Here is a 27,097-nt window from a genome sequence, read left to right on the forward strand (position 1 = left end):
TGTGGAAGCCCTGTGGGGGGAGGGTGGGGCAGGCTGTGCTGGAAGAGACTGGGGGTGGGTGACTTAGTGTGGGGGGGGGGGAGGATTGAAGAACAGGCCCCAGAAGCCTGATGCTGAAACTGCCGTCAGTCTGGAGTTTCACACCCTGATGGATCAGAATAAAGTGTGTGAAAGGAGCTACAGCCCCACAGCCCAGCCTAGGTATGGCTCAGCCAGTGGGTTAGAAGCACCGGGACACAGAGAGACTCAGGAGCTGCTCAGAGACAAGCACTGGCAAGAAGCAGAACAATTCCCCGAGCAGTCGATTGGTTCTGGCTCATTTGCTGGTACTTAAGGAGAACAAGGAAGTCCTGAGTCTCCTTCTTGTGACTTCCTCCCAGCTCAGCCAATCAGAACTGGGACTAGAACTGGAAGGCTGTGTCTACACTGGTGGGCTGTGTCTACACTGACGGGTTATTGCGCAAGAAGGTTTACTGTAAAGCGTGGTAGGAAAGGGCTTCTTGCACAACAGCTCTGCTCTTTTCTACCAGGTGTCAGTCCTCTTGCACAAGAGCGCTTGCGTAAGAGGGCAGTGTGGACACGGGACAGGGGTTTCTTGCACTAGAGAGTGTCCACACTGCCATGGATGCTCTTGCTTAAAAGCACAGCTCACACATGGTAGTGTGGATGTTTCTAGCACAAGAAGCTGCCACTGCAAACATAGCCAAAGGGACCTTCAGAGCTAAAGTCCAGTCCCCTTTCTCACAGCAGGACAAAGCACTACCTACCTCAATGTTTCTCCAAATCAGGGAGTTACCAGGAGCCGGGTTCGAACCCACACAGACAAATGTCTATTGGATTTTAAGTCCAATGCCTTAACCACTCGGCCATCCTGGTGGCATTGAGCAGAGTGGACATGAGAAAGTTCTCTCTCCAAACAGCCCAGGGACTGCCTCTCAGAACATCTGCCCATCCCAACTCTGTGCCAGGGCTTCCCACTGAGAGGCTGAGAGGGCTGCCCCCTCCTTGCCAGTGAGGAGGGAAGCAGGGAAAAGGGAAACCAAACAAGACAAAACCCAACATCCGCGGGGATTTCGAGGGACAAAGTCCTGATGGGAAAAATATCCCCCCCCCCACACACAGACCTTCACCCAGTATTTTCCCCAACCTGCATTGGGCCAGCCCCCCCATGGATCAAGCCAATATTTCCAGCCTTTGTTTTTACAGCATGGACAGCCAAACCCATTCACAAACTTTTGCCAGACCAGTAGCATTACAGTTCCATGTCTGCAGGGCTTGCCAAGGGGCTGCGAACCCCGCTCACCAGCCGCGCAGAATCGCACACTGCGCATGCACAGACTGCACTGAGCACAGCACCGGGCTAAAGTCTACTCACCACGGGCAGATTGCCCTAATTGCCGAGCCCTGCATATCTGCATACGCATTATGCAAATAAGTGTAGATATCTGCAAACACTGATCTGCTCACTCCCCCAACCTTGCACGTGCTGGGAGCAGTTTCCCTGGACCCAGGCTGGGATCAAACCCCCTCTGCTGGGAACAGCCCAGGGCCAAATCCTCCTCCTACAGCCCCGGGAGGGGGGGGGCTGCTTGCTGGGAAAGGGGGGGATATCTCTTACCTGCATCTGCAAGGGGCAAGGACTGGGCTGGGGGCACTGCCCTGGGAGAGGTTCCTGAGGAGAAGCTTTCCCCCTCCTGGCAGCCAACACTGGGGGAGCTCTGAGACTCCAGGGCAAAGGCCTCCAGCCCCCCAGCCCTGGGGTTAGGTGGCCCTGGAACCAGGCCCCCTGGAGTAGCATTGTGGCCGGGGGGCCCTGACCACAGAGGGGCTGGCCCCAGAGCCCAGGGCCTGGGAGTCTGGTCAGCAAGTGAGACTCGCCCGTCAGTCCAAGCTGCTTTCTCCCCGGCAGCCGTTCCTGCCTGTCCCGTGCCAGCGCTGCACGCAGGCCAGTGGGGCAGGACGGGGGGTGTCAGTGGGGCCCTGCTCTCAGTCCGTCCCTCACAGGCCTTGTGGGCTGCTGGAGGGCTGAGCCCGTCGCCCAGGCCTGGCGCGGGGATGGAACATGGGGCACGTTTCCCCCTGTGAGCGTGTGCGGGGGCAGGAAGGAGCCACACGGGCCTGGCTGAAGGTTTTGTGCTGGGGCTGGAGGCTTGAGCCCGAGCTGTTGGCCTCAGCGGGACTTGCTCCTCCCCCCTCTCCTGCCTTGCTGCCTCCTTTAGCCAGCAGCGCTCAGGGGCAGCCGGGAGAGCCGGCACCAAGGGCAGAGGAGGCCGAGGCACAAGCCCCTGAGCGCAAAATCAGTTTGCCAGAAAATATGCAAATAAGATCATGACTCATGAAAATGAGACCCAAATTAGCACCTTTCTTTGCGTGTCAGAGAATTGTTCCAGTGACGCTCCCAGACGAGGGGGTTACAAACCCCGCGCTAGACCCCGTGCCAGGGTTTCATCACCTGTATGGCTGTTCCTGTTCTGTTCCACGCTGTGAACATTCCTGAGAAGGTTGGAACCAACCCAGCTCCTTTAGGGAGCGGAAGCTCCTAGGGGCGGAGACTGAGGTGTTTAAACAGCGCGAGCAAACCGGGGGCAGCACCAGCCGGCAGAACTTTTGGCAGAAAATCGTCCGTGCCAATCTAGACACGTTTTTCTGCAAAAAAGCCCTGATCGCCATTTTCGCGTTCGGGGCTTTTTTGGGAAAACAAATCTGGGCTGTTTACACTGGCCCTTTTGCTCAAAAGCTTTGTGCAGAAGGACTTTTGCCCGAACCGGAGCAGCATAGTATTTGCGCAAGAACACTGACAATCTTACGCGAGATCGTCAGTGCTTTTGCCTAAATTTAAGCTGCCAGTGTAGACAGCTGGCACGTTTTTCTGGAAAAGCAGCTGATTTTCTGGAAAAACTGGCCAGTCTAGACACAGCCTTCCGTTAAAAGCATTTGTGGAAAATCATGCCAGTCTAGACGTAGCCAAGGGATACAATCAAAAACAGTGAACACCTATAAAAAAGACACATCAAATTTCAGAACAGAGGAGAGATGGGAGGGGGGAGGTAAATGTCTGTGAGCTAATGATATTAGAGGTGATAATTGGAGAAGCTATCTTTGTAATGGGTAAGATAATGTATATAACTGGACAAATCTCTCAGATGCTTCACCAAAGAATCAATGCACACAAAAGGGGTATCAGACAGTATCACAAAGAAAAACAGTGTCTTGCCATTTCAACCAGAAATGGCATTGTCTCAACGATTTGATTACCTGAATACTGCTTGGCTACGTCTACGCTGGCATGATTTTCCGAAAATGCTTTTAACAGAAAAGTTTTCCTTTAAAAGCATTTTCGGAAAAGCACATCTAGATTGGCAGGATGCTTTTCCGCAAAAGCACTTTTTGCAGAAAAGCGTCCGTGCCAATCTAGACGCGGTTTTCCACAAAAAAGCCCCGATTGCCATTTTCGCGATCGGGGCTTTTTTGCGGAAAACAGTACTGTGCTGTCTACACTGGCCCTTTTCCAGAACAGTTTTCCAGAAAAAGGATTTCTTACAGTAGATCGTCAGTGCTTTTCTGGAAATTCAAGGGGCCAGTGTAGACAGCTGGCAAGTTATTCCAGAAAAGTGGCTGATTTTCCGGAATAAGTGGCCAGTGTAGATACAGTCCGGATGCGCTCGGCTCTGGAGGGCGACAGGCCCGGCTGGGCCAGGGATGTTGGGGCGAGAGCGGAAGCTGCATGGACCCGGTGCCTCTCGAGTGGCGGCTCCTGCCCGAGCCAGCCCCTGCTGGGTGTGCAGGCCGCAGCCGGGGAGAGCGCCAGCGGTGTTGAGAGTCGGGGTGCAGCAGCGCCACCGGGCTCCTCGCCGCCGAAGTGGGGCTCAGGCCGGAGAGGGGAGAGAGTGCCGGGCCCAGGCAGACAGTCAGGTGGGGGCATGTCCCGGGCGGAGAGGCGGAGCAGCGTGAGCAGTATGCAGATGTCGGCACGAGCGGAGGCTTGTGGGAGCGGGCGCGGGCTGGTGAGTGGGGCCCGCTTTGGGCAAGCAGGGCGCGGTGTGGGTGTCAGGGGCGGCTTGGGGGTGGGTGCGGGCGGTAGGGGAGCGTTTGGGGCACGGCGGTGTGGGTGCGTGAGGCGGCGTCCCCCATGATGTGAAAGGGTTTGGACGGTGGGGGGCAGGCGGTGGTTCTGCGGGTGGAGCTTATACTTACCTGGTAGAGAAGATGCCATGATCATAAAGGTGGTTTTCACAGGATGAGGCTCATCCATTGCATTATGGGTGTGCTGATCCCTGCGATTTCCCCAAATGTGGGGAACTTGACTGCATTATTTGTGGTAGGGGGTGACTGCGTTTGTGCTTTTTTCTGGTGCTTGCTGTGAAAAATAGACTGATGGATGACCAAGGCAAACAGAGAAGAAATATTGCTGCTCCTGTTCTCACTCCTTTTTCTCTCTGTGGCGAGCATTGCTAGTTTTCTGCATTTTTCTCTGCTGGGTCTCTATTCCACGTTCAGGCTTGGCTTGGCCTGGCCTACCGCATGGGGGGGGGGGTTCTGTTTTTTGCTTCTTCTGCCATCTCCCAGGAAGCACATCGTTTTCCTAGGCCATTGATGCCCCTCTTCAGCCACCCTGCTTGTCTTACAGGAAGTTTCCCCTAACGGCTGGCCAGCTGGACAGAGACAGAGGCATGTTGTCTAGACGTACCCTTGGATTTGAAGTAAGGCTCATATAATTTGTAGTCTATCACTGAGCTACTCTCCCTGATGTTTGCACTGTTAGGAGTCGAGAAGGGGACAAGAGGCTTTTGTAGCCCACACACCCCTGGGCCTGTCTCCATCGCTTCTGCCTCTGCCAGGTGAAGGGAGGCCGCTGGGCCCAGCATCTTTTTACCCAGCCAGGGCTGGCTTTTGGGGAGAGGGAGGGGCCACTGGAGGCGCTTGGTCCCCTGGCTGTGTCCATGGGGAGGTGGCTCTGCTGAAAGCCAGACTGGTTTTCCTATTGTTAGGCAGGACCCTGCAACCCATGTTCTCTCCTGCTTTTGTAGCCTCTGTTGCCTTGTTGCCTTCTGCAGGTGTCCCTTTCTGATGGGACAGGCCACGTTCTTCTCAGGGTTTGGGTACCATGTTGCCCTAGAAAGGCTTGTGGCCAAAACACAGGCCTCGCTGTGACCAAGATTTGAACCTGCGCAGGGAAACCCTATTGGATTTTAAGTCTAACACCTTAACCACTCGGCCATCACAGCTCTGAGTCAGAGCAGGCCAGGGAAACTGGTAAATAATCTCAGTGCCCAGGCCTGACGTCACCTGACCCACAGAATTCACACGGCAAACCATTTCAACAGTCATGCAGAGGGGTCCTGGGTGCTCTGGTCTGAGGCTGGTTTAGAGGTGAGTTCAAGGGGAAACCTCACAAAGGAGATTCCAGGCAGCCAGGCCATGGGGGTCTCTGAGATGCCCCAGCCCTGCAGCCTGTCCCACCTGGCTGTTGCCAAGGTTGCTCTGTGAGGTCACTGCCTCCCAGCCAATGAGCTGAGGTGCTGCAAAAGTTCCTTGTGATGTCACTGCTGCCTCCCAGGGCTCATGTCGTGCCCCTGGCCAGCCCCTTGGCATGTGTGAGCTGCTCTCCCCTCTGCCCCCCTCACTCAGGGCTGGTTCTGGGGCTCACACAGGGAACATCAGAGGCTACCAGGGGCCCTCCTGTGGGGCTGTGATTGTTGCTGTCCCTGCTGTACAGATAGGGCCATAGAGCCACAGGAGACTGCAGCAGTGGGAGACACTTCCCTGCTTTTGGGAGGGAGACGAGATGTCAAGGCCCATTACTTGGAGCCAGCTGCCTATACCCATGGAAAGCTGATTTTCAGAGGGGTGTGATCAGCCCTTCCTGTGTATCTGGCTTCTTCAAAGGGGCTTCATTAGGAGCTAAAAGTTGAAGAAGGGCCATTTAGAAGGGTGAATTTCTTTCCCTGGCAGGCTTTTCTGTGTGCCCCAGTGGCCTAATGGACAAGGCACTGGCCTCCTAAGCCAGGGAGTGTGGGTTCAAGTCCCACCTGGGGTGACAGTTTCCTTTCACTGACAAAGAGTTTGCATTTCTCCGCTCTCTGAAATAGTTGGCAAGGATACTCTGCAGTTACTGTTTCTTTCTCTGCAGAAGCTGTCCAGAGCCCTCACTAGCCAATGCTGGTGTTAGGTGCAGATCTGGTTCCTAAAACCCCAGGTATTCAAAGTCAGAATGAAGGGGCACATTTTACTCTAGAAGGCCCAGGAGTGACATACAGCAAGAGGTGGCTGTAGCAGAGCAGGGTCTGTCTGGAGACAAGGAGGAGTCTGAGGATGAGAAGGCCCATGAAAGGCAGAGACTCCAGAGGAGCACGGGGTAGTTATTTGGTCTGGCAAAAGGACAGAAAATCCCCAGGCCCTGAGCATGGTGCCGGTGAAGCCCATGGGGCAGTTTGCCTGGTGGGGTTCGGGGCGTGGAGAAGCTGTGAAGCTCTGTGAGTGGATAAGGTCCCTGGCTGAGCTGCGCCACCAGCCTTGTGTGCGACTCTAACTGTCCCTCATCCCCTTTTGTGTGTCTGTTGCGCTTCCAGCTTCTTTCCTCAGGCACGTTCATCCGGCAAAGACCCCCCCAGGGGATCTTGTATCTTCCTTTGTGCAGCTCAGCCGCAGACACTGCCAGGGCTGGAAGGAAATTGCTGCACTTTGGGAGTCAAAGGTGTTGTCTGGGACCACAGAGCAGTTTCACCCAACAGCTTGAGGGGGGCACCATGGCTTAGCTTGCTTTTTTTAAACAGGAGATCCTGGGTTCAACTCCCAGTGGTGCCTTGTTGCTTCCTTTGCTCACATTTTCCCAGGTCCTTCTGGGACACAGAAGAGGCCTCCCCTGGCCACCCATGAAACTGCTTGGCTGACCCAGGGCCTGAAAGGGGCCATTAGGCAAAGACCAGAAGTGGTGAATCTGGGGGAGTGGCTGCCCTGCACTCTCCGTGGTGTGAGGAGCCGGGCGGGAGAGGAGTCCCAGAGGTTGTTGGGTGGGAGAGTAGAGTTTATCAGACTTTGGGCTAAGCTCTAGAGCAGCCAAGGGAGAGGTGGGGAAGTGACTTCTGGATACTCTGTGTGGCCCAGGGATGCGGACCAAGAGCCGTCCTTGTGTTTTTTGCCGTAAAGTGTTGTTTCTGGGTCCTTTGCCTAAGATGGAGCACGTCTGCCTTCCGGAGAGCCATGTCACAGGCACAAGCCCCCAGAGACCTCTTCAGGGACACATCACAGGACCAAGCAGGGGGCAGAAACACTGGGCACTGTCAGTGTCTGGGCCAGAGATAAAGACCCTCTTGGAGCTGTGATCCGAGGGGGAGTCTCTGCAGGCCCAGCAGTCCAGGTGGAGGAATGTGGACGTTTATAAACATAAAAACATAAGAACGGCCGTACTGGGTCAGAGCAAAGGTCCATATAGCCCAGTAGCCTGTCTGCCGACAGTGGCCAGCACCAGGTGCCCCAGAGGGGGTGGACCGAAGACAATGATCAAGAGATTTGTCTCCTGCCATCTCTCTCCAGCCTCTGACAAACAGAGGCCAGGGACACCATTTTATCCCCTGGCTAATAGCTTTTATGGACCTAACCTCCATGAAATTATCTAACCTATGGTCCAATGACTGATGGCCTTGCAGAGAAAGGCCACCTCCCCACTCCTGCATCCTAGACCAAGTCAGAGCCAAGGTCAATGAATTGCGGGAGGGGTACGTGAGGACCCGTGAGGGCAGGTCTCGCTCTGGGGAAACACCGCAGCACTGTGCATACTGTGAGGAACTGGACCGAATCCCGGGGTGTGGGGAGCCCCTGTCTCCAGGGATAGTTGTGGAGTCTGGGATGGAAATACCTGGGCAGCAGCAGCAGCAGCTGCAGCTTCAGGATGACAACGCTGATGGGCTGCCACTCCAGGAGACGCAGGAGGACTCCCAAACGTCTTCAGGCAGCGGGGAGGGAACATCAGGTGTGTGCTGGGAGGTTGCCTGTCTGGCTTTTAGCCAGGGAACTTTTCTATGCCCGGCAAACGTGACACCCACTGCACTGCAGAAACCAGCCCCCTGCCTTTTGCAAAGAGGCCCCTAGAAGCACTTAGCCCCCTTGTTGTCTCTGCCTGTAAAACAAGGAAAAAGCAAATATCTATCACTGGAGAATGTGGGTGTCAATCCCACTGCCCCGCTCATGCAAAGCAAGCGCTGTACTACTGGAGCTAATTCCCCCACCTTTTACAGAAAAGGGATGAAATCTAGACACAGCCATTGTGTAGACACGGCCTTGGGGTGTCACTAAACTAGCCCCAAGACACATTCCTTGCTTGGACCAGTCACAGTCCTACCTGAGACGTGTGTGACTCAAAAGCCTCCTGTTCCCTGCCAGTTCCCAACACTGGCTGCAGACCCAGCCATATTTGGTGCCTTGGCTGCTGTCCCTGCTGGCAGGGAGCTGTCCCGCACCTGCAGTTCATCCGCCTCCCGGAGAGGCAGCAGCTCTGTGAGGGGGAGAAGCTGGGGAATTTCCCTGCATGCGTAAAAACCATGACTGCCGGCCCGGCCTGGGCCAGTGCGCTGGCATCCCTCATGTCTGGAGCATCCACCAGGGAAAAACTGAAACTGTATCCTGCCAGGCGGGACTCTGACCCGCTATAGGGCTTGGGGTCCCTCCAACCCTCCCCAGTAGGAAATACCAGACCAGGGGTCCCTCCAGCCCTCCCCAGGAGGAGCTATGGGGCCAGGGGACCTTCCCCTCCTCAGCAGGAGCCAATGGGTGCCAGGGGGGCTCACACACAAACAGGTGCACACACCCTCAATATTGGTGCCCAGGGCAAAACTCACTCTATTCCTGGAACAGTGACGAAGACAGCAACTGTGCAGCATCCTTGCTCACTGTTTCAGAGACCAAAGGAGGGTAAACTCTTCATCAGTGAGAGAAACTGTCACCCCAGGTGGGACTTGAACCCACAATCCCTGGCTTAGGAGGCCAGTGCCTTGTCCATTAGGCCACTGGGGCACACAGAAAACTCTGCCAGGGAAAGAAATTCACCCTTCTAAATGGCCCTTCTTCAGTTTTTAGCTCCTAATGAAGCCCCTTTGAAGAAGCCAGGGTATGTCTACACTACCCCACTAGTTCAAACTAGTGGGGTAATGTAGGCATACCGCAATTGCAAATGAAGCCCGGGATTTGAATTTCATTTGCATAAGCGGGGCACTGCCATTTTTAAATCCCCGCTCGTTCGAACCCCGTTCCTAGTTCGAACTACCATTGCTCCTCGTGGGTATCTGTAGCTGGCTCCAAATCATGGGCCTTGAAATCTCATCTACCTCCCGAAACCAGGGAAGTGTCTCCCACCACTGCAGCCTCCTGAGACTCTATGGTCGTGTCTGTACAGCAGGGACAGCAACACTCACAGCCCCACAGGAGGGTCACTGGCCTAGCAATGTGGCCCCCTGAGCAGCCTCTGATGTTCCCTGCTTGAGCCCCAGAACCAGCCCTGAGTGATGGGGGAAGAGGGGGAGCAGCTCACACATGCCAAGGGGCTGGCCAGGGACAGGACATGAGCCTGCAAGGCAGCAGTGACATCATTAGGAACTTTTACAGCACCTCAGCTCATTGGCTGGGAAGCAGTGACCTCACAGAGCAACCTCAGAGACCCCCATGTCCTGGCTGCCTGGAATCTCCTTTGTGAGGTTTCCCCTTGAACTCACCTTTAAGCCAGAATCCTGGTCAATTTACCCTCTGGATCTTACCCACAAATCACGCTGAGCCAATCCTTTAGCATCTACCATCTAAAGGTTTATTACTCAATAATACAATATAGGACACAGGATACATGCTTCTTTGCTCACCAGCACTAGCCTTTCGCAGGATGAGGGGTCACTTCTCCCTTGCCCAGAGGGGACAAGAACAGAAACCAAACAGAACATCAAAGCAGCCAGACTGGGCCATGCCAGTTGTCCAGCTAGCTCAGGATCCTGTCTCACAACAGCAGCCAATCTCATTGTCCGGAGGGAATCCTCAGGACAGACAGTTATTAAATGATCCCTCCCGTCACCCATTCCCAGCTTCTGGAATACACCAGCTAGGGACACCTGCCCTGTCCATCCTGGTTAAATGCCTTTGATTATGGCTGCCAGGGATCCCAAAGTTGAGTAGCTCTGCATTAAGGGTTCTTATTAATGTCAAGAACCTCAAGCAATGTAAAGCCAGAGTGTGATGGAACTGGAAAGGAAAATGTTTACACTAGAAGGAATTTTTTCCAAGGGGGCACTTGGAGTTGAGACAAGGACCAGTTGATCTGCAGTCAAAGACTCTACCACTGAGCTACACCCCCATGAAAGTTAGCATCAGCAGCCAATGTTGTGAACTGAGCAGGGAACAAGAGGCTTTTGTGTAACACACAACCCAGGTGCTACCCTTGGGCTTGGTCTGCACACTGAGCAGACGGGTGGGAGGGATCTGATGCTGTCACATATGCAGGGCAAGTCACTCACCTGGCCCCCAGGGAAGGCGGGGAATTTGTATATTTTAGGAAGGGTCCTGAGTCCTGGCTCCCAACCACACACCTTGGCAGAAGGACCAATGGCCCCTGCACAAAATGCATTGTGGGAATAAGAGTTGGGGCAGCAGGAAAGGGGCCGGCCCCTCAGCACCAGGGTGCAGGCAGGAGAAGACGGGAGTGAATCCTGCAACCTCTGCCATAGCCTGCCCCAGAAGGGCTGGGGTCCACCTGGCCACTGTCATGGACTCTCTGTGAGGTCACCACCTCCCAACCTCCTTTAGCCAATAAGCTGAGGGGCTGCAAAAGGCCCTTGTGATGTCACTGCCACACCCACCCCAGCCATCCAGGGCTAATGTCCTGCCCCAAGCAGCCCCTTTGCATGGCTGAGCTGCTCCCAGGGGTGAAAGTGACACATTTCTTACAGGGAGTCCTGGGAGATGAAGCAGCTGTAGGGAGCCAGGAGAGCAGAGGCCAGCCTGAGAGCTGAGAGTGAGAGGTGCCCACTGCACTTTCACCCCATAGGTCCTATGGTGTAAGGGGCGGTACTCAGGACTCTGAGTCCTGCAATCTGAGTTCAAATCTCAGAGTGGGACCTACTGAGACTTAGCTGGTTGTTACAAGGTTCAGGTGCTTCAGCTTCCATGCCCTGAGGTTCAACGGAGAGAGTTTTGTTCCTCTTGCTGGGTGTCTGAGGCCACTGGAGCTCCATCTCCAGACGGAGCAGGCCGGCGGGAAGGGCCTGATGCCATCACAGCTGCAGGGCAGGTCACCCACCTGACCCCTGAGCTCAGCCCGTGCTGGAGGCAGCCAGACAGTGTGAGCAAGTCAGAGGGGGGATTGGGGGAAGGGTCCTGAGTCCTGGCTCCCAGCCACGCACCTTGGCAGAAAGACCAATGGCCCCTGCACAAAGTGCATTGTGGGAATAAGAGTTGGGGCAGCAGGAAAGAGGCCGGCCCCTCAGTACCAGAGCACGGGCAGGAGAAGATGGGAGTGAATCCTGCTACCTCTGGGGTCTAGCAGCTTTTCACCCCAGCTTTGTGGGAGGCCAAGTAGGAAGGGGCCTCTGGAGGCTCATAGCCCCCTGGCCTGCTGTGTCTGTGGAAAGGGGGGAAGAGGACACATACCTCTCACTGGGGAACAGGGCGCATGGATTCCACTCGTTCCTGCAGAAAATGAAACAGGCTGAGCATTTTGCAGAGAACAGGCCAGAGCCCTTCTCCTGTCCCTGGAGAGATGGAAATGGGGCCGTTCCTTGTGGGGAAAGAAGTGGGTGTGTCGGGAGTGGGGTTCGAGTTCAAACCTCTCCACAGACCAGAACCCCACATTAGGGGCAAGAAAGAGCCTTGAGTCAGGCAGTGGAGAACACTTGGCTCCTGAGATGGGATAGTAGGAAACTTTTTGTACACAGCCTGGCTAGCTCAGTTGGTAGAGCATGAGACTCTTAATCTCAGAGTCATGGGTTCAAGCCCCATGCTTGGTGGTGCCCTTCCTTAACTCACATTCTCAGCCTGTGAGCAATTGGCTCTCACTTTTCATCAGGGTTTTAGAAAGAAAAAGTCTAGTCCTGGGGTCCAGCTTTAGTAGAACCAAAGAGAGAATAAAGAGTCTACACAGCAATTCCGTTAGTTTGAAATAATTCTGAAGTAACAGACGGCTTATTCTGACTTCTGCAAACCTCATTCTACGAAGAATAACACCTGTTCCAAATTAGCTATTTCAAAATAAGGCCTGTGTAGATGCGCCACTGCTGCTAGTTTGAACTAGCCTCTCCCCGGGGCCAGTCTGAGTTATTCTTCCCAGGGCTCTAAATCGAGGTAGCTCGTGTACACTGAGGAGCCTGCCACAGACTATTCTGAGGTTTCCCTGCAGTGTAGACGTGCTAGTTTGAAATAAGCTATTTTGGAATCACTATTCGAGACCAGCTTATTCCAAAATCAATGTGCCGTGTAGTCGTAGCCAGAGGGAGGAAGCAGCAGGAGGGAAGCCAGGAGTGCAGAGGCCAGCTGGAAAACTGAATATCCCAGGTCCCCACACCCACTGAGCCATATTGGTCCCATGGTGTAAGGGGCAGCACTCAGGACTTTGAATCTTGCAACCTATGTTCAAATCTCCATGGGACCTCCTGGGGTGGACTTGCTGTTGTGAGGTTTTTCACACTGCACACCTATGGTCTCTGCTGTGGCTTTTTGCACAAGACTGGACGTTCCTGTGCAAAAACTAGCGGAGTGTTTACCCTGCATGTGCATTCTTGCACAAGAAAATGTGCAGTAAACCATTGGAAAAGAGGGCTTCTTGTGCAAGAATTATTCCTCTCCCCATAACGAATAAGCCCTCTTGCACAAGAAGGCAGTGTGCACAGGCAAGAGGGATTTTTTGCGCCAGAAACCCCTATGGCTAAAATAGCCATTAGAGCTTTCTTGCACAAGAGAGTGTCTATGCATGCTCTTTATAAGGAGATAAACCACCTCATAGAGCTGGAAGGAGCCTTGAGAGGTCAGGTAGTTCTGTCTTTGTGCTCATGGAAGCTCCAAGAACCATCCCTGACAGATTTGCCCCAGATCCCTAAATGGTTACCTCAAGGATTGAGCTCATAACCCTGGGTTTAGCAAACTAACATTCAAACAACTGAGCTACCCTGCCTTCCTGTACCAAAGCACACAGCACTGTGGATGTGCTCTTGCACAAGAACTCTTGCCCAAAACCGTTCTTGGGCAAGAAGCCTGCAGTGCAGATGGAGCCTAAAGTTTTTCATATTTTTTGTTTTAAAAATATTTCAAACAGTTGTTCAATGTGCCCCAGGCCTGGAATTGTGCTGCAGCCGCCTCCCTCGCTACGGTCGCTGGCTCCATGTGCACTGGCCTTCTGTCTGGGTGCTGACAGGGGGTTGAGACGTGGCAGGTACCGATGGGTAACAGGTGCCAAGGCGCATACAGAGACACCAGCGTCAGCATCTCTGCAAGTGACCTCACTGTGCACACCTCAGCTTTTAGGAAACACTCTCCTCCCGTCTGCGCCTAACACCAGTGTCACTGTCTGCTCCTGAGGGGTCCTGTCTGGGGGAAATGGCAATTCCAGGGGACACTGGCCCAGTGTTGAAACATCTCACAGGTAACATGGCAAAGAGGAAGCCAAAGAGACTCTACACCTACCAGGAAACATCACAACTGTCAACCCAGGTGGGACTTGAATCCACAATCCCTGGTTTAAGAAACCATTGCTTTGTCCATTAAGCTACTGGGGCACACTAAAGATAACAGAGACAGAAATTCCCTCTTCCAAATGCACATTCCTCAATTTTTAGGTGCCAGATTCAAGCCGTTAGAAGGAGCCAGAAACACAGGGGGGGCTGATCACACCCCTCTGAAAACCAGCTCTCAGGAGGCACCTCCAGCTGCCCCCAAAGTGCGAAACTCAGCACCTTGACATCTCATCTCCCTCCCAAAGCCAGGGGCTTGTTCCCACAGCCGCAGCCTCAGCAGGGAGCTGTGCTGGCGCTCACTGCTCCTGGGGAAGGGAGTGGGTCCCACAGGGTCTGGGGCTGGTGGGGAATGGGCAGTTGTCACTGAAGGGGAAGGATAAAACGCAGCCACGTTGCTGAGGGCAGGGAGAGCGGCTGGGGCTGGGCTGGTGGTGCCGTGGGACATCCCTGGGGGAGCTCTGCAATGTGACCCTGGCTCCCAAGGCAGCAAGTGCAGAATCCCCCTTGGCGAGTGTGAGAGGCTCCGACCGGCTTGGTCTGAATCCGTCTGATGGGCTGAACGAACCCGATGCTGGAGTGTCAGAGCCCCTGTCAACCAGCCTGTTTTTGTCCCCTCCCCCACCAGGCAGGGCAGGGCCAGGCCTACGCTCCCAGCAGGGAGTTACAGGCACTTCTCTCGCACCCAGAGCACTGGGACGACCATGGAACAGGACTCACTGGCCAGTGTGTGGTACCCAGGGACTTACAGTGAGAGTCAGAGCCCTGCGTGGCCTGTGCCAGTAACTTCTGCACCTGCTCCAGGATTCTGGTTTCCTACTCCCTAACGAGCCTCCCCAATCAGCCTTTTCCTGAACCAGTAGTTCCATGGGTGGCCAGGGGAGGCCTCTTCTGTGTCCCAGAAGCACACAGGAAAATGTGAACAAAGGCCACACTGGGAGTTGAACCCAGGATCTCCTGTTTACAAAACAGGTGCTTTAGCCAGCTAAGCCATGGTGCCCTCTGTAAGCCAGTACCTAAAACTGGTCTATTCTATGGTCCCAGACAACACCTTTGACTCCCAAAGTGCAGCCAACATGCACATCTCCCCCAGCTGCTGGGACTGTAGAGTTGGCCTTGAGATTTAGCATTGCTCTGGGGAGGGAAAAGTGCAGCAAACACTAATCGTCTGGATTGTAAGCCCTTGGGTCTCACAGTTTGGGTTGGAGACCCCAGGTGGTGGCCCAGCCTCCTTTAGGTTGGTCCCTTCCTGAGGGCACAGAATTAAGAGAGAATTCCTTTGCCCTGTATCAATCTGAGTTGGCCAAAGAGCAAGTAACAATTTTTTTGTTCACATATAAATACAGGCGAAGGTTTTCCCACAGTAATGATGGCCAAGTGGTTAAACATAGCCGTAGTGTTATGATGGTGTTTAGGTCAGTAACTGGGGCCACTAAATGGTGCCTGTGACCTGTGACCTAGGGATCCATGTTGGATCCCCTCAGGCACTGGCCACTCAGAGACTGGTCAGAACTGGATTTTCCTGCCAAGTGGCACGAGGGTTCCTGACAATAAGCAGTGGAAGGGCAGTGGTGGGAGACACTTCCCTGGTTTCAGGAGGGAGACGAGACGTCAAGGCCCATGACTCGGAGCCAGCTACAGATACCCATGGAAAGCTGATTTTCAGAGGGGTGTGATCAGCCCTTCCTGTGTATCTGGCTTCTTCAAAGGGGCTTAATCAGGAGCTAAAAGTTGAAGAAGGGACATTTAGGAGGGTGAATTTCTGTCTCTGGCAGTGCTTTCTGTGTCCCGGTGGCCTAATGGACAAGTTACTGGCCTTCTAAGCTGGGGATTGTGGGGTCAAGTCTCACCTGGGATGACAGTTCTCTCTCATTGACAAATAATTTACCTTCCTTGGCTCCCTGAGACAGCAGTGACAGCCAGAGGGAGGTGGCTGTAGCGGAGCAGGGTCTGTCTGGAGACAAAGCGGAGCCTGAGGATGAGAAGGCCCATGAGAGGCAGAGACTCTAGAGCAGTGGGAGGGGGGCTAGTGTGAGCCCCCATGGCACCCATTGACTCCTGCTGGGGGGTGGAGGGTTCTCTGGCCCCATAGCTCCTCAGGGGGAGGAGGACTCCTGGTCCAGTATTTCCTGGTGGGGAGAAGTAGAGGTAGTCCATTCCCTATAGCTCCTGCCAGCGGGGACTCTGACCCCTTATCTCCTGATGCAGTTTCAGTTTTTCCCTGGCAGATGCTCAGATGCTCCGGACATGAGGGATGCCAGCGCACTGGCCCAGACCTGGGCCGGCAGTGATGGTTTTTACACATGCAGGGAAATGCCCTGGCTTAAACATCCCTCCTCCCTGACTGCACAGTGCTTCTCCCCCTCACAGAGCTGCTGCCTCTCCGGGAGGTGGATGAACTGCAGGTGCGGGACAGCTCCCTGCCAGCAGGGACAGCAGCCAAGGCACCAAATATCGCTGGGTCTGCAGCCAGTGTTAGGAACTGGGCAGGGAACAGGAGGCTTTTGTGTCACACACGTCTCAGGTAGGACGGACCCTCACTGAGCCCAGACTGTGACTGGTCCTAGCCAGGAATGTGTCCGGGGCTGGTTTGTGACACTCTAAGGCCGTGTCTACACTGGGCGTAAGAGCGACGCTGCCGCAGTCGATGTTCCGGGCTCTAGGGAAGACCGGCTGATTGGAACTGAGCTGTGCAGAGTCTTGTAAAGGGAACCACAACTTCTCTGGAGATTTGCTGACTTTTATATGAGGTTTTATCACAAGTGACATTGTGGGCTCTGGAACAAGGTGGATGGGACAGGAAAACTGTTCACAGGCAGGGGAATTAGCTCAAGTGGTAGAGCACTCGCTTTGCATGCGAGAGGCAGTGGGATGGATACCCACATTCTCCAGTCATAGATGTTTGCTCCTTCCTGTTTTTCACAGGCAGAGCCAGCCAGGGGCTAAGTGCTCCCAGGGGCTCCTTCCCTCTTCCAAAAGGCAATGGGCTGGTTTCTGCAGTGCAGAGGTTTTGCATTTACCTCACAGGGAGCAGTTCCCTGGCTAAAAGTCAGGCAGGCAAAGTCCAGCCTGTAACACCCATTGGAGAGGATTCACCTGAGAGCTTGGCTGCCAGCTGCTTAGCACATCTGGACACAGAAGAATCCCAAGATTTGGTTCTGCCAGGCTCCAGTTTCCCCTCTTCTGTTTCTTTTCAGCTCCCTGCAAACTGCCTCCCAGCTGTGGGTGAGGCTGAGTGTGTGTGAAACCAGCTGCACTTTGGATGATTTTGTTAATTGTTTAAAAAGCCTCAGGCACCTCTTCTGCCTGGAGAGGTGTCTGGAATAGATGCCTAGTGTGACATCACCCTGGGGTTTTACCCCTTTAACCTCACCCAGAGACTCCTGACAAGTCTGTCTACTGTGTCCATCTCCGCCTCAGGCCAAGTGTTCGCATGTTTCATATCGAAGGAAACTCGTCCTCCCTTTTTCCCTGCCAGTCCTTCCTGAGCAAGATGAACCCTTCTGTGCCAATATACCAATAAAGTGTATTATCACATCCCTGTGATACCAACTTCTTCCTGCTTATTACCCATAGTCCTGTGTGTCTGTACCAGCATCTAAGACACAGATTAGATTTTGCTTCCCAGTGGTCCTGCATCCCTCCTTTATCTCTGCAGTTACAGCCCCTGCTCTCTCCCATTTCTGGCCCATCTCCCAGGTGTCCATGTTGTTCACTTACCTCTGGGCTTTGGGCACCTGCCTCCATCAAACCTAGTTTAAAGCCTCCTCACTAGGTTAGCCAGTCTGCACCCAAATACTCTTCCCTTCCTCGACAGGTGAACCCCGTCCCTGCTGAGCAGCCCTTCCTGTAACAGCATCCCATTGGCAAGGAAGCCAAAGACCCCTGCCCACGGAGCTGCAGCTTTCTATGCCCAGGGGTCAGACACCGCCTGGGCTCAATGGCTGGAGGGAAGTGGGGAACGGCTGCACTTTGGGAGTTAAAATGTTGTCTGGAAACATAAAGAGCCATTTTAAAGATGCTTTGGAGGAGGGCACCATGGTTTATTTGGCTAAACTACCTGCCTCATAAACAGGAGATCCTGGGTTCAAGTCACAGTGGTGTCTTGTTGTAACCTTTGCTCACATTTACTTATGCCCTTCTGGGACACAGAAGAGGCCTCCCCTGGCCACCCATGGAACTGCTGGTTCAGGAAAAGGCTGATTTGAGATGGGTATTGGGAAGAAGGAAACCACAATCCTGGAGCCCCTGCAGAATCTGCTGGCACTGGCAAGGCAGGGCTCTGACTGCAATTGCTGGGACAGGAGAGCCAGCACCACACACCCTTGTGATTCCCTCAGGGGGTCAGGTCAGGGCCTAGAGATCCTGAGGGAGCAACCACTGCAGCTCCTGCAGCCATAGAGAGTCAGGGTCTGTGGGCATCAGGTTCTTCTCACTTGTTGTTTCCTTCTTCCAAACACTCCTCCCCACTCAGCCTTTTCCTGAACCAGCAATTCCATGGGTGGCCAGGAGAGACCTCTTCTGTGTCCCAGAAGGGCATAAGTAAATGTGAGCAAAGGCTACAATAAGGCACCACTGGGAGTTGAACCCAGGATCTCCTGTTTATGAGACAGGTGCTTTAGCAAGCTAAGCCATGGTGCCCTCCTTGAACAGCCTTTTGAAACTGTTCTACTTTATGGTGCCAGACCCCCCCCCCCCCTTCCCATTCCAAAGTGCAGCCGTTCCCCATTCCCCTCCAGCTCTTGCCATGACTCAGGGCCTGCGCAGCCCAAGACATTTGATCTAAAACAGAACTGGATAAGTTAATGCAGGGAAGGTCAATCAATGGCATTTAACCAGGATGGACAGGGCAGGTGTCCCTAGCTGGTGTATTCCAGAAGCTGGGAATGGGCGACAGGAGGGGTCACTTAACAATTGTCTGTCCTGAGGATTCCCACTGGGCAATGGAATTGGCTGCTGTTGTGACACAGGATCCTGGGCTAGTTGGGCAACTGACATGGCCCAGTCTGGCTGTTCTGATGTTCTGTTTGGTTTCTGTTCTTGTCCCCTCTGGGCAATGGAAAATGGAGCCTCATCCTGAAGGGGACAGAAAGTGGCCTGTGACAGGCTAGTGTAGGTGAGCAAAAAGGCATCGTCATGTGTCCCTGATGGTCTAGTGGTTAGGAATCAGCACTTTCACTGCTGAAACCTGGGTTCAATTCCCAGTCAGGGATACCACCCTTATCTGTATTAATGAAATCTGCCAAGTCTTTGTCCTTTTCCATCACAGGGAGGGCCAGTGGGCTGAGGGAGGGGAGGGGCTGGGGTGCCAGAGGCAGGCTCTGACTGGGAGACACTCCCAGCAGCCAAGCACATTTCTCAGGCAGCCCCTTCCCTGCGCAGGGGGTACAGGTCATACCCCTGGGTGAATAAGAGCTTGTGGGGACTGGCCAGGGCTTCAAGCAGGCAGCTCCCATTGGCCACAAACAAGCCTGGAGCAGGGACCAGGCCTGAAGCCTTTTCCTCTGCAGCTGAGAGACACAAAGGGCCCAGCAGCCCCTTCTCTCAGCTGTGCGTGGGGGCAGGGCGAGCAGGGAATCTGCCTGAGGCTTCTTGCTGCCATGTTGGGTGGCTTCATGGGCTGGATCCAGCCCGCTGGCCTGTATTGCCCAGGCCTGGCTTAGAGGGAACCTTGGCCCTGGGCTGTGGGGGAGGGGCGCTGTGGACAGGCCAGTCTCGCCTTCCTGGGCAGGGCGACATGTGGCCCGGCTACCAAACATCCCGGACAGAGAATTACAGACCACACAAGACTCTTATCACAGCCAAAGTAGCTCAGTGGGGAGAGTGTTACACTAAAGGTCCCTGGTTCAATTCCAGGCTTTGGTATTCTCTAATAGGGGCTAATTGCTTCAAGTTGATGATTTTGCTTAGAGCTGTTATCACAACCTGCACTGCAGGAGAAAAGGGGAGATGAGCTGCTGGGTCTCTATCCTGCCACAGGGCAGGTACAAGGGCTACATTTGGGGGGAATCAGGTGACACCACAAAAAACACTCCCTGTTGGCAGTGCTGGAACATGGCACCACATGAGCATGTTGCTAGCACCCATGTCTCCTCCCCTCAGGGCCACTAGAGATGTCCAGCAGCTCTGCCCTTGCACCCTGGGGCTGTCTGTCTGGGCCATGCACTCACACACACTGGCCCCTCCCTTTCTAGGACAGGGCTCCTGCTGTTCCTTGCTTTACTCAACCTGAAAGTTGGGTTTATCCCAAGCAGCAGGGGCTGTGTTTACCTGGGGAGCCACAAATAGGAGCAGAACCCCCTGTTCCCACTTTTTGCTTGGCTTTGAACCAGGAGCCTTTTGCACATTAAGCAAACACGATCACCACCACCCCACAGAAACATGCTTGTCAGTTTTTTTCTGTACATAAACTTGGACAAATATTCTGTTACTAATTCTTTGCCCAAGGCAGAGCAAGGGCAGGGAACAAGACCCCTCCCCCAATACTTCTCTAGACCCTTTGCTCCCAACACAGCGTGGGGGGGGGGGGGGGAGGCTGTGCGCCTCGGGAGGAGTGACCCACATCATATCCCCAACATTTCTGCCCTTCATGGATGGACCTTTGGGGGCAGGCCCAGACGCTCCATCCTCTCACTCAACTCCTATCACACACTGGAGCAGGGCAGCCCCCAGGGGTAGGGCTGAGCCATGGGCAGAGGCTGCAGGAGCTGAGCATTTCCCTAGAGCCCAGGGACCCATAAGGAGGCACCATGCTCTGTGTCTCTCTCGGAAGGCACAGAAAGGGATTGACTGGGGACGGGGAGAGTGGCTCAGGGGTTGTGCAGCTTGTTGCCCTGGTTAGGGCGTGGCCAAAACACAGGCCTCGCTGTGAGCAGGATTTGAACCTGCGCAGGGAAACCCTATTGGATTTCTAGTCCAACGCCTTAACCACTCAGCCACCACAGCTGTGAAGTCAGCAGTGCCCCAGGATCAGGGACAGTGGTAAATAATCCCAGTGCCCAGGCCTGACCTCACCCGCCCCACAGAATTCACACAGCAAAAATGGCTCCAGAACAGGGCAAGCTTGAGGGCTCATTGCTGGGCCCTGGGGTGAAGCATTAAACCAGCCCCCTCCTGTGGGGCCTGTGAGTGTTGCTGTCCCTGCTGTACAGACAGCGCCATGGAGACAGGGAGAGGTTCACTGAATGGGCCAAGGTCACCCAGCGAGTTAGAGCCCAGACCAGAGGGGAGTGTTTAAGGGTTATTTCGGAAGAAGGGTTTTCTCCCCAAATAACTGCATCTAAATGGTGTTTTTTATTTCATAATAAAGTATTTTGAAACAGCACCCGGACACGATTATGCAAATAGAGCGCGGGATATTTAAATCCCGGTTTCATTTACAATTTTGAATGTCTCCATTTGCATCCCTCTCCTGAAGGAGACTGCAAGTGTCGACATGTCCTGGGTGTTGCAACCTCCAAGCACTCACCTGATGTTCCCTCCCCGCTGCCTGAAGACGTTTGGGAGTCCTCCTGCATCCCCTGGATCTGCAGGTCATCAGCGTTGTCATCCTGAAGCTGCAGCTGCTGCTTCCCAGGTGTCTCCATCCCAGACTCCACAACTCTCCCTGGAGACAGGGGCTCCCCACACCCCAGGATTTGGTCCAGTTCCTCACAGTATGCACAGTGCTGCGGTGCTTCCCCAGAGCGGGACCTGCCCTCACGGGCCCTCACACACCCCTCCCGCAATTCGTTGACCTTGGGTCTGACTTGGTCCAGGATGCAGGAGGGGGGAATGACCTTTCTCTGCAAGGCCATCAGCCATTGGGCCATATGTTAGATAATTTCATGGAGGTTAGGTCCATAAAAGCTATTAGCCAGGGGATAAAATGGTGTCCTTGGCCTCTGTTTGTCAGAGGCTGGAGAAGGATGGCAGGAGACAAACCGCTTGATCGTTGTCTTCAGTCCACCCCCTCCGGGGCACCTGGTGCTGGCCACTGTCGGCAGACAGGACACTGGGCTAGATGGACCTTAGATCTGACCCAGTACGGCCATTCTTATGTTTTTATGTTTATAAATGTTGCATTCCTCCCCCTGGACTGCCGGGCCTGCAGAGACTCCCCATCGGATCACAGCTCCAAGAGGGTCTTTATCTCTGGCCCAGACACTGACAGTGTCCAGTGTTTCTGCCCCGTGCTTGGTCCTGTGATGTGTCCCTGGAGGGGTCTCTGGGGGCTTGTGCCTGTGACATGGCTCTCCGGAAGGCAGACGTGCTCGATCTTAGGCAAAGGACCCAGAAACAACACTTTACGGCAAAAAACACAAGGACGGCTCTTGATCCGCATCCCTGGGCCACACAGAGTATCCAGAAGTCACTTCCCCACCTCTCCCTTTGCTGCTCTAGAGCTTAGCCCAAAGTCTGATAAACTCTACTCTCCCACCCAACAACCTCTGGGACTCCTCTCCCGCCCGGCTCCTCACACCATGGAGAGTGCAGGGCAGCCACTCCCCCAGCATCACCACTTCTAGTCTGTGCCTAATGGCCAAGAAGTTCTGCTTTACCCAAACCACACAGGCACCCTCTCGCCTCTGGCTAACCTCATGGCAGATGTAGGATTTCCTCACTAATTTTCCCAGCAAATTTGCAGGCAGGCATTGGTGGTATAGTGGTGAGCATAGCTGCCTTCCAAGCAGTTGACCTTGGTTCAATTCCCAGCCAATGCAATGTGAAGAGGGTGCATCAAATCTTCTTACTGAGGTTTTACTTGAACCCTGAAAAACAGGCACAAATGGGTCCTGCAGCTGAGGGCTGCCTCTCACCCCTCTTCATTCTCTCCCAGGGAATGCACAGTAATGCAGTTCCTCCCTCACATACCTCTGCTGCGATTCCTTGACCTTGGCTCTGACTTGGTCTAGGATGCGGGGGTAGGAGGGAGGTGACCTTTCTTTGCAAGACAATCGGCCATTTGCCTAAAAATGTCCACATTCCTCCGCATGGACTGCAGGGCCTGCAGAGACTCCTCCTGGGACCACAGCTCCAAGAGGGTCTGTATCTGTGTCCCAGACAATGACAGTGCCTGGCGTTTGCTGCCCCTTGCTTGATTTGATTCCCAGCCAATGCAAGGTGGGAAGGGAACAGGCAGCCTCCTGGGGGAGATCTTATTTAACCCTGAGCAACAGGCACAAGTGGGTCCCACAGCCAAGGGCTCCCTCTCACCGCTTTTTGGGGGTTGCAGCCAAAACAAAACTAATTTGGCTGTTGTGGGGTCTGCATGGGGCTTGTACCCGTGACATGGGCATTATTAGCATCAAGCGCTAAACAGCTGAGCCAGCAGGCCGATGAGTAGCCCCACAATAGAGGGAAGAGAAGAGTTTTCCCTGCTATTGGAGAAAGCAGGCCAGGCCAAGGGCCTTTTAGCCACTGGGTCTGTGCAGATTGCAGCCTCCTCCTACCAACTCTCTGGCCTGTTTCCTGAAAAGCCTCAGCCTCTTGCCTGTTTCTGCTTCCCTGTCCATAGCAGGCAGCTAAAGGGAGGTAGAACAGTCACCACAGCAAACAACTCTGTGGCCAGCATAGGGCTTGAACGCATGACTTTGGCATTATCAGCACCATGCTCTAACCAACTGAGCTAGCCAGAAAACCACAACACAGCTCACAAATGGCCCTTTCAGAAAGGCGCCTCCAGCAGCTGAAACCTGTCTCTGCAGCTGCCAATGGCTCTTCTCTGACAGGGCCACTAGCGACTCACTGTGATGTGGGCTGGCTCGTCCAGGTGGTTTGAGGTTTGGTCAAGGTGGCTGGCGGCTGGCATGGCGCACTGAGACCCAGGGCAAAGAGGCAGCTGGAATCTCTTGCTGTCAGCACCTTGCCTCCCAGGTCCTTCCCTATCAGCAGCAACCACAACCCCAGACAAACCTGGGTTCAACTTCCAGTGGTGCCTTATTACAGCCTTTGCTCACATTTTCCTATGTGTTTCTGGGACACAGAAGAGGCCTCCCCTGGCCACCCATGGAACTGCTGGTTCAGGAAAAGGCTGATTGAGGAGGAGCATTGGGAAGAAGGAAACCACAAGCCTGGAGCAGGTGCAGAGGCTGCCATGACTGGCACTGGCAAGGCAGGGCTCTGACTGCAATTGTTGGGACAGGAGAGCCAGCGCCACATGCCCTTGTGATTCCCTGGGGGTGTCCGTGCTCAGAGATCCTGAGGTGCAACCTCTACAGCTCCTGCAGCCATGGAGAGTGAGGGTCTGTGGGCATCAGGTGCTTCTCATCCATGGTTTTCTTCTTCCCAACACTCCTCCCCAATCAGCCTTTCCTGAACCAGCAGTTCCATGGGTGGCCAGGGGAGGCCTCTCCTGTGTCCCAGAAACATATAGGAAAATGTGAGCAAAGGCTGTAATAAGGCACCACTGGGAGTTGAATCCTGGTTTGTCTGTTTACAAGGTAGGTGCTTTAGGCACCTAAGCCATGCTGTCTTCCTTGGTCAGATAGGTGTAATTGCTCTACTCTATGGTCCCAGACAACACCTTTGACTCCCAAAGTGCAGCAATTTCCTTCCAGCCCTGGCAGTGTCTGCGGCTGAGCTGCACAAAGGAAGATACAAGATCCTTGGTGGGGTCTTTGCCGGATGAACGTGCCTGAGGAAAGACACTGGAACTGTAACAGACACACAAAAGGGAACGAGGGACAGTTTGAGTCACACACACGGCAGGCGGCGCAGCACAGCCAGGGACCTTATCCACTCCCAGAGCACCCCAGCTTCTCCACCCCACCAGGCAAACTGCCCTATGGGCCTCGCCCACACCATGCTCGGGGCCTGGGGATTTTCTGTCACTTTGCCAGACCAAATATCTAGCCCCCCCCCCCCCCGCCTTGCTCTGGAGTCTCTGCCTCTCATGGGCCTTTTCATCCTCCTGCTCCGCTTTGTCTCCCGACAGACCCTGCTCTGCTACAGCCACCTCCCTCTAGCTGTCACTTCTGGACCTTCTAGAGCAAAATGCGCCCCTTTGTTCTGACTTTGAATACTTGGGCTTTCAGCACTCAGATTTGCACCTAACACCAGCATTGGCTAGTGAGGGGTCTGAACAACTTCTGCTGGGAGGGAGACAACTATGGAGCGTCCTTTCTGAGAGCAAAAGGGTGTAAACTCCTTGTCAGTGAAAGGAAGCTATCAGCCCAGGTGGGACTTGAACCCACAATCACTGGCTTAGGAAGCCAGTGCCTTCTCCATTAGGCCACTGGGGCAAACAGAAAATGCTGTCAGGGAAAGAAATTCACCCTTCTAAATGTTCCTTCTTTAACTTTTAGCTCCTGATTAATCCCCTTAGAAGAAGCCAGATACACAGGAAGGGCTGATCACACCCCTCTGAAAATCAGCTTTCCATGGGTATCTGTAGCTGGCTCTGAGTCATGGGCCTTGACATCTCGTCTCCTTCCCAAAACCAGGGACGTGTCTCCCACCGCTGCAGCCTCCTGAGGCTCTATGGCCCTGTCTGTACAGCAGGGACAGCAACACTCAGAGCCCCACAGGAGGGCCCCTGGCCTAGCAATGTGGCCCCCTGAGCAGCCTCTGATGTTCCCTGTGTGAGCCCCAGAACCAGCTCTGAGTGACGGGGGCAGGGAGAGCAGCTCACACATGCCAAGGGGCTGGCCAGGGGCAGCAGTGACATCACAAGGGCCTTGTGCAGCACCTCAGCTCATTGGTTGGGAGGCAGTGACCTCACAGAGGGACCATGGCAACAGCCAGGTGGGACAGGCTGCAGGGCCGGGGCATCTCAGAGACCCCCATGGCCTGGCTGCCTGGAATCTCCTTTGTGAGGTTTCCCCCTGAGGGCAGAAGGGATTGAGGGTCCCAGCTGGGAGTGTCTCTGTGGAGATTTCCCCTTTCCCCAGGCTGCAGTGGGAGGGGCTGGGGCAGGCAGGGGTACAGGAGGGGCTGGCACTGAACCTCTGGGAGAGGCTAGAGAGAGGGCTGCAAACACATTGTGAGAATGGGATTTGAACAGTCCATTGCCTTAACTACCTCTCAGGTGCGGGGGTTTGTTTCAAATAGCTAATGTCAGTGCTTCAGGGAACCTTTGTGCCACTTCCTGGCTGGCCGGGGTCACCCAGGGCTGGAAGGTTTTGCCTTTTCACAATGTTCCCTGGGCTGTGGTACAAAGCTCAATGCTGGTAACAAACCCAAACACCCCCTAGCTACATCTGCCCTGCAGGCTTCTTGCTCAAGAACTGTTTTGTGCAAGAGTTCTTGTGCAAAAGGTCTTGTGTAACAGTGCGTCCACACTGCCATGTGCTTTTGTACAAGAAAAGTACTTTTATGCAAGAGAGCCCATGGTAGCGTGGACACTCTCCTTCCAAGAAATCTCTGATGGGCATTTTAGCCACAGGGCTTTCTTGAGCAAGAAACCCCTGTTGCCCATCCACACTGCCTCCTTGTAGATGAGTGATTGCGCAAGAGGGCTTATTCCTCGTGGGGAGAGGAATAATTCTTGAACAAGAAGCCCTGTTGTCTGATGCTGAACTATAAATTTACTTGAGCAAAAACGTGTCTGCAATGTAGACGCTCTGCAAGATTTTGGGCAAGAACAGCTGCAGTGAACAGCTCAAAAAACCTGCAGTGTAGACGTAGCCCTGCAGTGTAGATGCAGTCTGAGAGAGACAAGGAAAGAGAGTAACCAGAGCCTCCCCCCAGCAGGTTGGCCCTCAACAGGCTGGGTGTGTCTACACAGCACCTCACCTTGAAATGAGCTGTGCAATGTGAGCGGCTGCCCGGGCCCTCAGGGGAAGGTCTGTGGGGAGTTTCCAAGGCAACAACAACATTTCATAATGTACAGTCATCTGTCTCTGAAGGGATGAGAAATGCAGGGCCCAGGTGCAGGGAGCCGGGTCACATTCTCCTGCCTGAGTCTCAGTCCTGGCTGAAGCCTGGCTACAGAGAGAAGAGGCCAATGCAAACAGCCCTATGGCAGCGAGGGAGTCAGTATGTGGGTGGGTGGGCAGGGAGCTGGGGGCAGAGCTGGGCTCTAACTCACTAGGGTGTGTCCCATAGCTCAGAATAAGCGATGCAATTGTGTAGCTTATTTCAAGTCAATTTTGAAATAGCTTATTTTGTAATTTGGCACTGGCTGCACAGCACTTAGTTCCAAATAAATCGCTGTTCTGAAACATCCCTCACTCCTCGCACCATGAGGTTTGCAGGGACGTCGGAATAGCGAGCCCGTTATGGTTTGAAACAAGGGGCTTGCTCTTAAGACGCGTCAGTGTGATATGAGCACCACGTCCTAAACCTCCGAACTAGCCGGCCCACAGGTGTCAGTCCCACAAGTGGCCCTTTCAGAAAGGAGCCTCGGGCAGCTCTGGAACAGGGTAGGTGAGGCAGATGCATCTTTCACAGGTAGGAGAGCTAGCTCAGCTCAGCTGATAGAG

At 54.1% G+C, this 27,097-nt stretch overlaps 11 non-coding genes across 11 annotated transcripts; 4 read left to right on the forward strand and 7 right to left on the reverse strand.

Annotated features, from left to right (window-relative positions):
* Nucleotides 1-793: 793 nt before the first annotated feature.
* Nucleotides 794-876, reverse strand: TRNAL-UAA (transfer RNA leucine (anticodon UAA)). The gene has a single exon. It is a non-coding gene; the product is annotated as a tRNA-Leu (tRNA).
* A 3,310-nt stretch (nt 877-4,186) lies between these two features.
* Nucleotides 4,187-4,350, forward strand: LOC142824530 (U1 spliceosomal RNA). The gene has a single exon (XR_012899388.2). It is a non-coding gene; the product is annotated as a U1 spliceosomal RNA (small nuclear RNA).
* Nucleotides 4,351-5,143: 793 nt separating this feature from the next.
* TRNAL-UAA (transfer RNA leucine (anticodon UAA)) lies at nt 5,144-5,225 on the reverse strand. Its single transcript has one exon. It is a non-coding gene; the product is annotated as a tRNA-Leu (tRNA).
* A 739-nt stretch (nt 5,226-5,964) lies between these two features.
* TRNAR-CCU (transfer RNA arginine (anticodon CCU)) lies at nt 5,965-6,037 on the forward strand. Its single transcript has one exon. It is a non-coding gene; the product is annotated as a tRNA-Arg (tRNA).
* A 2,899-nt stretch (nt 6,038-8,936) lies between these two features.
* Nucleotides 8,937-9,009, reverse strand: TRNAR-CCU (transfer RNA arginine (anticodon CCU)). The gene has a single exon. It is a non-coding gene; the product is annotated as a tRNA-Arg (tRNA).
* Nucleotides 9,010-14,620: 5,611 nt separating this feature from the next.
* TRNAT-UGU (transfer RNA threonine (anticodon UGU)) lies at nt 14,621-14,695 on the reverse strand. The gene has a single exon. It is a non-coding gene; the product is annotated as a tRNA-Thr (tRNA).
* A 3,566-nt stretch (nt 14,696-18,261) lies between these two features.
* Nucleotides 18,262-18,335, reverse strand: TRNAM-CAU (transfer RNA methionine (anticodon CAU)). Its single transcript has one exon. It is a non-coding gene; the product is annotated as a tRNA-Met (tRNA).
* A 500-nt stretch (nt 18,336-18,835) lies between these two features.
* TRNAE-UUC (transfer RNA glutamic acid (anticodon UUC)) lies at nt 18,836-18,907 on the forward strand. The gene has a single exon. It is a non-coding gene; the product is annotated as a tRNA-Glu (tRNA).
* Nucleotides 18,908-20,557: 1,650 nt separating this feature from the next.
* Nucleotides 20,558-20,639, reverse strand: TRNAS-AGA (transfer RNA serine (anticodon AGA)). The gene has a single exon. It is a non-coding gene; the product is annotated as a tRNA-Ser (tRNA).
* A 1,685-nt stretch (nt 20,640-22,324) lies between these two features.
* TRNAG-UCC (transfer RNA glycine (anticodon UCC)) lies at nt 22,325-22,396 on the forward strand. Its single transcript has one exon. It is a non-coding gene; the product is annotated as a tRNA-Gly (tRNA).
* Nucleotides 22,397-24,837: 2,441 nt separating this feature from the next.
* Nucleotides 24,838-24,916, reverse strand: TRNAR-CCU (transfer RNA arginine (anticodon CCU)). The gene has a single exon. It is a non-coding gene; the product is annotated as a tRNA-Arg (tRNA).
* Nucleotides 24,917-27,097: the final 2,181 nt, after the last annotated feature.

This window comes from Pelodiscus sinensis, chromosome 19, assembly GCF_052426305.1.
Source record: "Pelodiscus sinensis isolate ZL-2025 chromosome 19, ASM5242630v1, whole genome shotgun sequence".
NCBI classification, from domain to species: Eukaryota; Metazoa; Chordata; order Testudines; family Trionychidae; genus Pelodiscus; species Pelodiscus sinensis.